The sequence below is a fragment of the Sminthopsis crassicaudata genome, chromosome 1 (genome assembly GCF_048593235.1).
Source record: "Sminthopsis crassicaudata isolate SCR6 chromosome 1, ASM4859323v1, whole genome shotgun sequence".
In the NCBI taxonomy this organism is placed as follows: domain Eukaryota; kingdom Metazoa; phylum Chordata; class Mammalia; order Dasyuromorphia; family Dasyuridae; genus Sminthopsis; species Sminthopsis crassicaudata.
In genome coordinates, this window is record NC_133617.1 from 287,328,677 (window position 1) to 287,340,847 (window position 12,171).

Here is a 12,171-nt window from a genome sequence, read left to right on the forward strand (position 1 = left end):
TTCTGCTCTTTAGTATTTCTTTGGAATATAATCCTAATAACAGCAATGCTGGGTCAAAGGGTATGCACAATTTGATAACTTTTTGGGCATAGTTCCAAATTGCTCTCCAGAATGGCTGGATTCTTTCACAACTCCACCAACAATGTATCAGTGTCCCAGTTTTCCCACATCCCCTCCAACATTCATCATTATTTGTTCCTGTCATCTTAGCTAATCTGACAGATGTTTAGTGGTATCTCAGAGTTGTCTTAATTTGCATTTCTCTGATCAGCAGTGATTTGGAACACTCTTTCATATGAGTGGAAATAGTTTCAATTTCTTCCTCTGAGAATTGTCTGTTCATATCCTTTGACCATTTATCAATTGGAGAATGGTTTGGTTTCGTATAAATCAGGGTCAGTTCTCTATATATTTTGGAAATGAGACCTTTGTCAGAACCTTTACTTTTAAAAATATTTTCCCAATTTGTTACTTCCCTTCTAATCTTCTTTGCATTAGTATTGTTTGTACAGAAACTTTTTAGTTTGATATAATAAAAATCTTCTATTTTGTGATCAATAATGATCTCTAGTCTCCTCTGGTCATAAATTCCTTCCTCCTCCACAGGTCTGAGAGGTAGACTATCCTCTGTTCCTCTAATCTATTTATGATCTCATTCTTTATGCCTAAATCATGGACCCAATTTGATCTTATCTTGGTATATGGTGTTAAGTGTGGATCCATATCTAATTTCTCCCATACTAATTTCCAGTTTTCCCAACAGTTTTTTTTCCGAATAATGAATTTTTGTCCCTAATGTTGGTCTCTTTGGGTTTCTCAAAGATTAGATTGCTATTTTGTCCTTTGTATCTAATCTGTTCCACTGATCTACCGTTCTATTTCTTAGCCAATACCAAATGGTTTTGGTGACTGACCTTTTATTCTTCCATAATATAGATTAGTTTGGGGAGTATTGTCATCTTTATTATATTCGCTCGGCCTATCCAAGAGCACTGAATGTCTTTCCAATTATTTAAATCTGACTTTATTTTTGTGGCAAGTGTTTTGTAATTTTTCTCATATAATTCCTGACTATTCTTTGGTATATGGATTCCCAAATACTTTACACTCTCAACATTTGTTTGGAATGGAATTTCTCTTTGTATCTCTTGCTGTTGCGTTTTGTTGGTGATATATAAGAATTCTGAGGATTTATGTGGATTTATTTTGTATCCTGCCACTTTGCTAAAATTCTGAATTATTTCTAATAGCTTTTTAGCAGAGTCTTTGGGGTTCTCTAAGTATACCATCATGTCATCTGCAAAGAGTGATAGTTTGATTTCCTCATTTCCTACTCTAATTCCTTGAATATCTTTCTCGGCTCTTATTGCCGAGGCTAGCGTTTCTAGTACTATATTGAATAGTAATGGTGATAGTGGGCATCCTTGTTTCACTCCTGATCTTACTGGGAAAGGTTGTAGTTTATTTCTATTGCATATTATGCTTACTGACGGTCTTAAATATATGCTCCTGATTATTCTAAGGAATAATCCATTTATATCCTATACTGTCAAGAGTTTTTAGTAGGAATGGATGTTGGATTTTGTCAAATGCTTTTTCTGAATCTATTGAGATGATCATATGGTTTTTATTAATTTGATTATTAATATGGTCAATTATACTAATAGTTTTCCTAATATTAAACCAGCCCTGCATTCCTGTTATGAATCCTACTTAATCATAGTGTATTATCCTGGGGATGATTTTCTGAAGTCTTTTTGCTAATATCTTATTTAAGATTTTAGCATCAATATTCATTCAGGAAATTGGTCTATAATTTTCTTTCTCAGTTTTCGATCGACTTGGTTTAGGTATCAGTACCATGTCTGTGTCATAAAAGGAGTTTGGTAGGACTCCTTCATCCCCTATTTTTTAAAATAGTTTATATAGCATTGCAGGTAATTGTTCTTTAAATGTTTGGTAGAATTCACATGTAAATCCATCTGGTCCTGGGGATTTTTTCCTGGGGAGTTGATTAATAGCTTGTTCTATTTTTTATTTTTCTGAAATGGGACTATTTAAGCAATTTATTTCCTCCTCTGTTAATCTAGGAAGTCTATATTTGTGGAGCAAGTCATCCATTTCACTTTAGTTATCAAATTTATTGGCATAAAGTTGGACAAAGTAACTCCTTATTATTTCTCTAATTTCCTCTTCATTTGTGGAAAGATCCCCCTTTTCATTTGTAAGACTAACAATTTGATTTTCCTCTTTCTTTTTTCTGATCAGATTTACCAAAAGTTTATCTATTTTATTGGCTTTTTCATAAAACCAACTCTTGGTTTTATTTATTAATTCAATAGTTTTTTTACTTTCAATATTATTGTTTTCTCCTTTTAATTTTTGTATTTCAAGTTTAATTTTTGGTTGGGGATTTTTAATTTGGTTTTTTCTAGCCTTTTAAGTTGCAAGCCCAATTCGTTAATCTTCTCTCCTCTGTTTTCTTCAAATAAGCCTCTAAAGATATAAAATTCCTCCTTATCACTGCTTTAGCTGCATCCCACAGATTTTGGTATGATGTCTCATCATTGTCATTATCTTAGGTGAAATTATTAATTGTTTCTATAATTTGCTGTTTCACCCAGTCATTCTTTAAGATGAGATTATTCAGTTTCCAATTACTTTTTGGTCTATTTACCCCTAACTTTTTACTGAATGTAGCTTTTATTGCATTGTGGTCTGAGAAGAAGGCCTTTATTATTTCTGCCTTCCTACATTTAATTTTGAGATCTTTATGTCCTAATATATGGTCAATTTTTGTATAGGATCCATGAACTGCTGAGAAGAAAGTATATTCCTTTCTATTGCCATTCAGTTTTCTCCAAAGGTCTATCATACCTAGTTTTTCTAATGTTCTATTTACTTTTTTAATTTCTTTCTTATTTGTTTTGCGGTTTGATTTGTCTAAATCTGAGAGTGCAAGGTTGAGATCTCCCACTATTATAGTTTTACTGTCTATTTCTTCTTGCAACTGTCTTAACTTTTCCTTTAGAAAGTTAGATGCTGTACCACTGGGTGCATATATGTTTAGTATTGATATGGCTTCATTATTTATGCTACCTTTCAGCAGGATATAGTTTCCTTCCTTATCTCTTTTAACTAGATCAACTTCTGCTTTTGCTTGATCTGAGATAAGGATAGTTACCCCTGCTTCTGTGTACCTTTTTCTGTTTCTCTTCAGTCTTGTGGATGTAGATCAAATTTTTTGTTTAAGTCTGGTTTTTTTCTTAGAAACATATGGGATTCCTCTATTTCATTGAATGACCATCTTCTTCCATGGAAAAAGATGCTAAACTTAGCTGGGTAGTTTATTCTTGGTTGCAATCCTTGATCTTTTGCCTTTCGGAATATCAGGTTCCAGGCCCTTCTATCTTTTAATGTGGAGGCACCCACAGTGCCGAGATCTGCTGAGTCACCTCTGGGATCAGGAAGATCCAGTCTCTGGCTTTAAATTTTTTTTAAAGTGGCTTAGATTTCTCTTCTGAACTGCTGTTTTATAAGCAGAGAAGAGCTAACAGCCTGTGCCAGATTCTTCTATCTCAGTGGCTTCTCTGATCCCAGAGCCCTCCCCAGCGGGATCGGCGCAGTGTGCCAGCACCCAATCGTCTGTGCTGGCCTCTCTTCTTCCTCCCCTGGGAACTGACTTTTCCTGTTGAAACTCCAGATTCTCTTCAGCTGGTAAGTCGTGCTTCCAGTCCTTGTGGATTCTATCAGTTCAGTGCTATTTCTGAGGCTGATTATATCTTGTTGGTTGTGAGGGAAGAAAGGAGCTTACACAGTCGCATGTATCTTCTCCGCCATCTTCACCAAGAAGGCATTCTTTAACAAATTCTCCCTCCAAGAGTGGGCTGCCAATGTGTACTATTAGCTTGGCAACTTAAAAACTTGCTCGCAATAATGAAATATTTAGCTGTTTCTGCTTCACAAAAATATTTTGCTAAGTTTTCAATATATTTTTTAGTTTCAATATTTTATGTTTTCTCACTTCTCCAACAAAACAATCATATTTGTCTTTATGTTGAGTTTCGTAGTGTCAATGCAAATTATATTCTTTGAACACAGACACTATATCTGGCATATCAGACATACAGCTCTTTCCTTGTACTGCATGAAAAAGTAATCATACGTCCACTGTTCTTTTAATATCCTACACTCCAACTCAATTTTTCTTTTTCTTGACATCATTATTTCTAAGGCATTCCAAATTGCTATTAGTAAAATACATATATATATATATATATATATATATATATATATATATATATATATATATATATGCTATTAGTAAAATACATATATATATATATATATATATATATATATATATATATATACAGTGCTACAAAAACAATATATCAGTTATAACTTTGCTCACACAGATTCATACAGACTGCAATGCCCAACTTCCTCCAAGCTGCCTCTGTGCTCTGATGCCTCTGTTTCTCGTACTCTCCCTCCCACTTCAGACCTTCACCGCACACAAGTCACCGATCAGGTGGCCCTCACAAATGCCCTGGCTTCCTCTGAATCCTGGGATCAATTCTCATGATCCAGCACTGCATGATGATACGTACTGCACTCGTAATTTATCATAATTGCAGGCAAGACTGTGCATATATGTATATAACTGTGCAATATATTGTATGTGCAGAATGAGCTTCAGTGACAAATCGTACATTGGGGCTTCTGGGGGAGGTCATCATGTGAATTGAAGCTGCACAAGTGTATGGGGACCTTAAGAATCTGAAGGGGGATGAAGTAGTATACCAGCTCTGCACCCCCTCATACTCAGGATAAATGGGGCCACTAAGGTCAGACCCCCAGTGATTATAAGGTGATGACATATGTTAGCAATATTCCATCTCTTTATGAAACTACAAAATATACACACAATGATAAAACTGATGACTACAATAGCTAGACATGAGGTCACTATGGAAATAGGGCGATGGCCTGGCACCAGGAGCTTCATTCTGGGCGACAATAGCAGTCAGTACTGCAACATGCACTAGAAAGGAAGCCATTACATTGTCATTAGAGCATAATGACAATGATAGAGTCCAGCTGGGACTTGTAGTACTAACTGTTACTATACCTGTGCACCAGACACAACCCAAGTATTCCGCCTGCAGTGGCTGTGACATGCACAGCATGCACTGTACATCCCTTGTGCCTGTCTGTTGGGTGGTTTCCATTAATTTACAAGGCCATGGGCCATCAGGTCTCCATCTTCTTCATGTCTCTCCGTTCCCCACACCATACACCCCGGCCTAAGAACCTCAGTATCACCTCACACTCTGTCTCTGCCACCTCAGCCCAGTGCCGGAAGTATGTGTTGCAAGTGCAAGTTTAGGTTGAACATCACTTCCAGTCTGATTTTGCTATAACCCAGTGGGCCGCATAAACGTCCTCAGAGGGCCGCATCTGGACTGCAGGCCGTTGTTTGAGAACCCTTGCTTTAGGTTATTTAGTTTCCAGTTATTTTTAATCCATATTTCATGGTCCCTTATTATACATACTTTTATTGATTTATGATTTGAAAAGAATGCAATTAATATTTCTGATTTTCTGCATTTACCTATAAAGTTTTCAGGCCCTGATATATGGTCAATTTTTGTAAAGATACCATATGATACTGAAAAAAAAAATATATATATATATATATATATATATATATATATATATATATATATATATACATATATATATATATTCCTTTCGATTTGGCATTCAGTTTTCTCTCAATATTTAATCCTATCTATTTTGCCTAACATTATATTTATCTCCTTGTCTCCTTTTTTACTTTTTAATTATTTTTCAATTTATTGAGGCCTGAAAGGGGATGATTGAACTCATATACAACTATAGGTCTGCTACCTATTATTATCTTTTTTTTTTTTTTTCCCCCCTGAGGCTGGGGTTAAGTGACTTGCCCAGGGTCACACAGCTAGGAAGTGTTATGTGTCTGAGACCGGATTTGAACTCAGGTCCTCCTGAATTCAAGGCTGGTGCTCTATCTACTGCTCCACCTAGCTTCCCCCTATCTATTATTATCTATAATTAATTTACCTTGAAATATTTGGATGCTATAACTTTTGGTGCACATAAGTTTAGCATAAATATTACTGTATTATCTATGATACTTTTAAAAACACATAATGTCATTTCCTTATTTTTTCTCTTTTAATTAAAACCATTTTAGTTTTAACCTTGAGATTGTAATTGCTCCTCCTATTTTTTGTATTAAGATGAAACATTAAATTCTACTTCAACACTTTATTTTTTTTTCTACATGTATATTTTTCATTAAAAAAAAAGTTTTCTTGCAAAAATATAACATTGGAGTCTATTTTTTAATCCATTATTGTATCCATTTCTGTTTTATGAGTGTTTATCCCCTTCATATTCAAAGCTATAATGACTAGTTATACATTGCCCTCTATCCTATCTTTACTCACAGTTTACCTTTCTCTTATGCTCTTTTAATTCCCTCCCTCATCTGAAATCTAATTTACTTTGTACCACTGCCACCATAATCCACACCCTTTCTAGGAATTCTTCCTTTATCCTTTCTTTTTTAATCTTATTTCTTATTCTGTACAGCCTTCTAACAGTCCCTCCTTTATTTCATATTTGTTCTCCTATCTCTATAAGTTAAGAAGACTTGTCTACCATTCTAAATGTATAAGTTATTTCTTCTTTAAGCCAATTCTGATGATATTAAGTTTCTAGAACTATAAAACATCCATTTCCTTCTGCCTTCCACTATAAAAGTTCTTCTATTTATATTTCACTTTTATAAGGTAATTTCTTCATTTTACATTTCCTCAACCAATTTTATTTTTAGGATAATCCCATTGTAATGCCATAGAAACTGAGGCAAGATAAAGATTAGACAGTTTTTAATATTTTATTTGAAAGGGAGAGATTTACTGAGACCAAATGGATCCATGGTTTGGTGCCAGGGCTGAATGAAACTATAATTTCAAAGAATCCAGCAACAAATGTCAGATACAAAGATTCTTTTATAGGGTAACAAGAATGATGACATAATGGGGGCAAGTACCTAGGATGGGGATGACATAATGTGAAGAGGAACTATAGAGGGAGAGTCACCTGATGTTCTAATTAATTGGGATGGGGAGAAACATCTGGTATTCTAATGAAGTCTAAGATATAAGATCTTTATCCCATAAAACACCCTGATGATTAAGAGGGAAGGGTGGTGAGCATTACAATTAGGAACTGAGGCAGAACAATTTAGACAAACTGGGTCAGGAAAGTTGGGAAACTGAGTCAGTACAATAAAAAGGAACTGTGGCACAACATTTCACACTGTCTCTCTTCTGACTATTCAAACTATTGAATTAACTTCTTCTAGATACCTGGAAGGTCTTAGAATCATAATTTTAACTAACCCTATGTGAAGTAAATAAACCAAAATAAAACTAGGAAAATGCAAGGACTTATGGCAACAAGTCTCTCCCAGATAACCCCAGAATTAATCAGCAATACAAAGGCCCCTTACTGTTAGCATGTCAGGTCCTCTGCAGTTTCAGAGCATCTCAGCCAGAGAATCCAGTTTAAGATGTACTGTTCACTCTAAATTAGATGGTATGAAGTCATTTCTGCCCTTAACTCAGCCTCTGCTTATAGATCAGCAGAGCTCATGAGCTCAAGGCCCATTCAGAGGGGCAACCCTCTTCAGGGGAGAAGGGTGAGACTTGGAGTAGCTCCACCTGTCCCTGTTCAGAGGAACAGACAAGGCTGTAGAAAGGATCAGATTTCTGAGCAGATTATGCACAGTTAGATCAAAGAAGGCAAATCTCAAACTTTTAGAGGCCTGATAGCAAACTGCAAGGTCCTTTGAGAATGCTTAAATACTAATTAAAGAACTAGGGTTACTGGAATGGAGAAACAGATCAGAGAGATTGCCAGTCCCAAGACAGGTGTCTAATTTCTGGTTGTCTCTAAAAATTCATCCCAAAAACTTAGTTTGCCAGGGCAATTCAAACAGAATAATGGATTTCAAAGTTAAAGCATAACCAGCAAATCATAGTCAAGTAAATTTAAGGACTTCCAATTCAATCTGAACTAGTGAGATAGCAGGTGGGGCAGAAGTGCCAAAGGCAAAGTGAATAGGAACTAGAGGTTCCCATTCTTTCAGGTATTTTTTTTTAATTTAAAATCTATGAACTTTAATCATGATCCAGTTCCAGTGAACAATTTCATATAGAATGTAGCACTTGTCTGCTTCCTTTACTTTTATTTCTTCCAATATCCTTTGGTAGGCCCATCCACTTGTCCCAGACATCAATGAATACAATCAATTTGGGAAAATAAAGGACCTAGGGATTCAGAACTTAACGAATTATCATCAAATAATATTATAATAATAGTTAACATTAATATAGTACTTAGTATGCACCAAGTCATATGCTAAGGATGTTATGATATTATTTCATTTGATCCTCATAACAACCTTGACAGGTAAGTGCTCTTACTATTTATATTTTGCAATTTAGGAAACTGAGACAACTAAAGGTGAAATAATTTGTTGAAATTCACACATCTAGGAAGTATATAAGCTTGTATTTAAATTTAGGGCTTTCTTACTCCAGGCCAGAGCTTTATTTAGTGTCCCACCTACTTCCTATTTTTTAAAAATAAATTTTAATTGATATTTTCTGTTTCTTATATTACCATAGTATCCCATATATCTCTTCTCCTAACCATCTCAGTGAGATATCCCATATGATAAGTAGTATTTTTTTTGAAGCTGATTTTAAAAATTTATTTATTTTTATTTTATTTAATTTTTTTTGACAGTACATATGCATGAGTATTTTTAAATAACATTATCTCTTGTATTCTATTTTCCAAATTATCCCCTCCCTCCCTCTACTCCCTCCCCTAGATGACAGGCAATCCCATACATTCTACATGTGTTACAATATAACCTAGATATAATATATGTGTGTAAATCCCATTTTCTTGTTGCACATTAAGTATTAGATTCCGAAGGTATAAGTAACCTGGGTAGATAGACAGTAGTGCTACAATTTACATTCACTTCCTAGTGTTCCTTCTCTGGGTGTAGTTGTTTGGGTCCATCATTGATCAACTGGAAGTGAGATGGATCTTCTTTATGTTGAAGATATTCACTTCCATCAGAATACATCTTCATACAACATTGAAGTGTACAGTGATCTTCTGGTTCTGCTCATTTCACTCAGCATCAGTTGATGTAAGTCTCTCCAAGCCTCTCTGTATTCCTCCTGCTGGTCATTTCTTACAGAGCAATAATATTCCATAACCTTCATATACCATAATTTACCCAACCATTCTCCAATTGATGGACATCCATTCATGTTCCAGTTTCTAGCCACTATGAAAAGAGCTGCCACAAATATTTTGGCATATACAAGTCCCTTTCTCCTCCTCAGTATTTCTTTGGGATATAAGCCCAATAGCAGCAATGTTGGATCAAAGGGCATACACAGTTTGATAACTTTTTGGGCATAGTTCCAAATTGCTCTCCAGAATGGTTGGATTCCTTCACAACTCCACCAACAATGTATTAGTGTCCCAGTTTTCCCACATCCCCTCCAACATTCATCATTATTTGTTCCTGTCATCTTAGCCAATCTGACAGATGTGTAGTGGTATCTCAGAGTTGTCTTAATTTGCATTTCTCTGATCAGTAGTGATTTGGAACACTCTTTCATATGAGTGGATATAATTTCAATTTCATCATCTGAGAATTGTCTGTTCATATCCTTTGACCATTTATCAATTGGAGAATGGTTTGATTTCTTATAAATTAGAGTCAGTTCTCTATATATTTTGGAAATGAGACCCTTATCAGAATCTTTAACTGTAAAAATATTTTCCCAATGTGTTACTTCCCTTCTAATCTTGTTTGCATTAGTGTTGTTTGTACAGAAACTTTTTAGTTTGATGTAATCAAAATCTTCTATTTTGTGATCAATAATGATCTCTAGTTCTCCTCTAGTCATAAATTCCTTCCTCCTCCACAGGTCTGAGAGGTAGACTATTCTCTGTTAGACTATTCTCAGTTCCTCTAATCTATTTATTATCTCATTCTTTATGCTTATATCATGGACCCATTTTGATCCCCTCTTGGTATATGGTGTTAAGTATGGATCCATATCTAATTTCTGTCATACTAATTTCCAGTTTTCCCAAAAGTTTTTTTCAAATAATGAATTTGTATCCCTAATGTTGGTGTCTTTGGGTTTGTCAAAGATTAGATTGCTATAGATGTACCCTTTTTTGTCCTTTGTACCTAATCCGTTCCACTGATCGACTGGTCTATTTCTTAGCCAATACCAAATGGTTTTGATGACTGCTGCTATATAATATAGCTTTAGATCAAGTACACCTAGACTACCTTCATCTGACTTTTTTTTCATTAGTTCCCTTGCAATTCTCGACCTTTTATTCTTCCATATGAATTTTGTTGTTATTTTTTCTAGGTCATTAAAATAGTTCCTTTGGAGTCTTATTGGTATAGCACTAAAGAAATAGATTAGTTTGGGGAGTATTGTCATCTTTATTATATTCGCTTGGCCTATCCATGTCTTTCCATTGAATGTCTTTCCAATTATTTAAATCTGACTTTATTTTTGTGGCAAGTGTTTCGTAATTTTGCTCATATAATTCCTGACTATTCTTTCAGGTATTTTGAGAAAAATCCACCAGTTTCCTCAATTTCCTATCCCTTTTTTCCTTTTTTTTTTCTCATGGAAATGAATTATCAAATAACCATCCCACATATAAATCCCAAGAGTGAATCAAAGTTCCTATATATAACAGATTAGCACAGTAGTATTTCCTACAAATCCCTCATACATAAAAGCAATAGTTATACAGTTTTAACAATTTACATCCCAAATCTTAAAACACAGTAACAGATGACCCAGTCAGGGTTTAACAGCCATTCAACCATTTCTAAATTCCCCATATCAGTCCAAAGTACACTAAACACAGGGGTGATAGTCTCTCAATAACTGCTACCTGCTGAAGATAAACTCTCAGTCCAGGAAAGGGGATGGGTATAGTGTGTTGTGCTGACAATCAAAGCTGATCTAGGTCCTCGATATGGCTGTAATTTGATCTAAAATTCTAGATCTAATAACACAAATCTAACAAGGAAAGGTTAGAACAGTCTGAGATAGAAAGATAGAAAGAAAGAAGTCCACAAGGACTGCTACAAGACGTGAGGAGGCCAAAATAGATTGGCCAGCAGCTTAACAGGTTTTTTTCACTGGACAGGCAAACAGCTGCCAGCTATAGCCCAATAGATAAAACAGCAGTTAGGTTTCACAGATCACGCTCATCTCATTTGTTAGAAACATTTAAAAACACTTTAATATCCAGACACAATATCCAGTAACAGATATGCTGGAACTCTGTCTTCCCACAAATCAGCCAGAGTCAAGATCACCAAAAGTCTTTATTCTTGGTCAGGGGATTAGATCTAGTAATCTCCACACCACCCTCTTCTCTCCACCCCCCCCCCCACGAGAAAGAGAGTGCCTCAATTTCCTCATCCTACTCTCCCCACACACGTCACTTCCCCCTCTTTGTCCCACCAATCAAGTCAGCACAGAACAGCTGGGGAGGGTCAACTTTCAAACAAGTTAATAGAGAACTGTCCAATTGGCTATTAGTCTCACTTGCTCAATTATCCAAGTGCATTTGCTCAGTTCTAGCCCTTTACATCTCCCATTTTCTTTTGTTTTAGAACACAGGTGGTCATGCCATCCCTAACTTTTCTGGGAGGTGAGAACCCTAGAAAAGAGGTGATCACACCCCCACTGTCTAATCAGGAGGGGAGATGAAAGCACTAAAAAGGAGATAATCATGCCCTCCATGACATCTCAGGAAGGGAGATGAAAAGCACCAAAGGGAAGTGGGGATTGCTAGCGGGTTTCTGGGTTGAAGGGCCTTATTAGAGACAAGTATGCACAAACCCATCAGCATGGGAGTTATTACATAAGCACATAGCAATAACGCAGAGGCTATTAGTGATGACTCTCCCCAAAGTCAGTGCATGCTCTATGTGGTGTAACAAACATGTATTATGTATGCAAGTAGTGATATAAC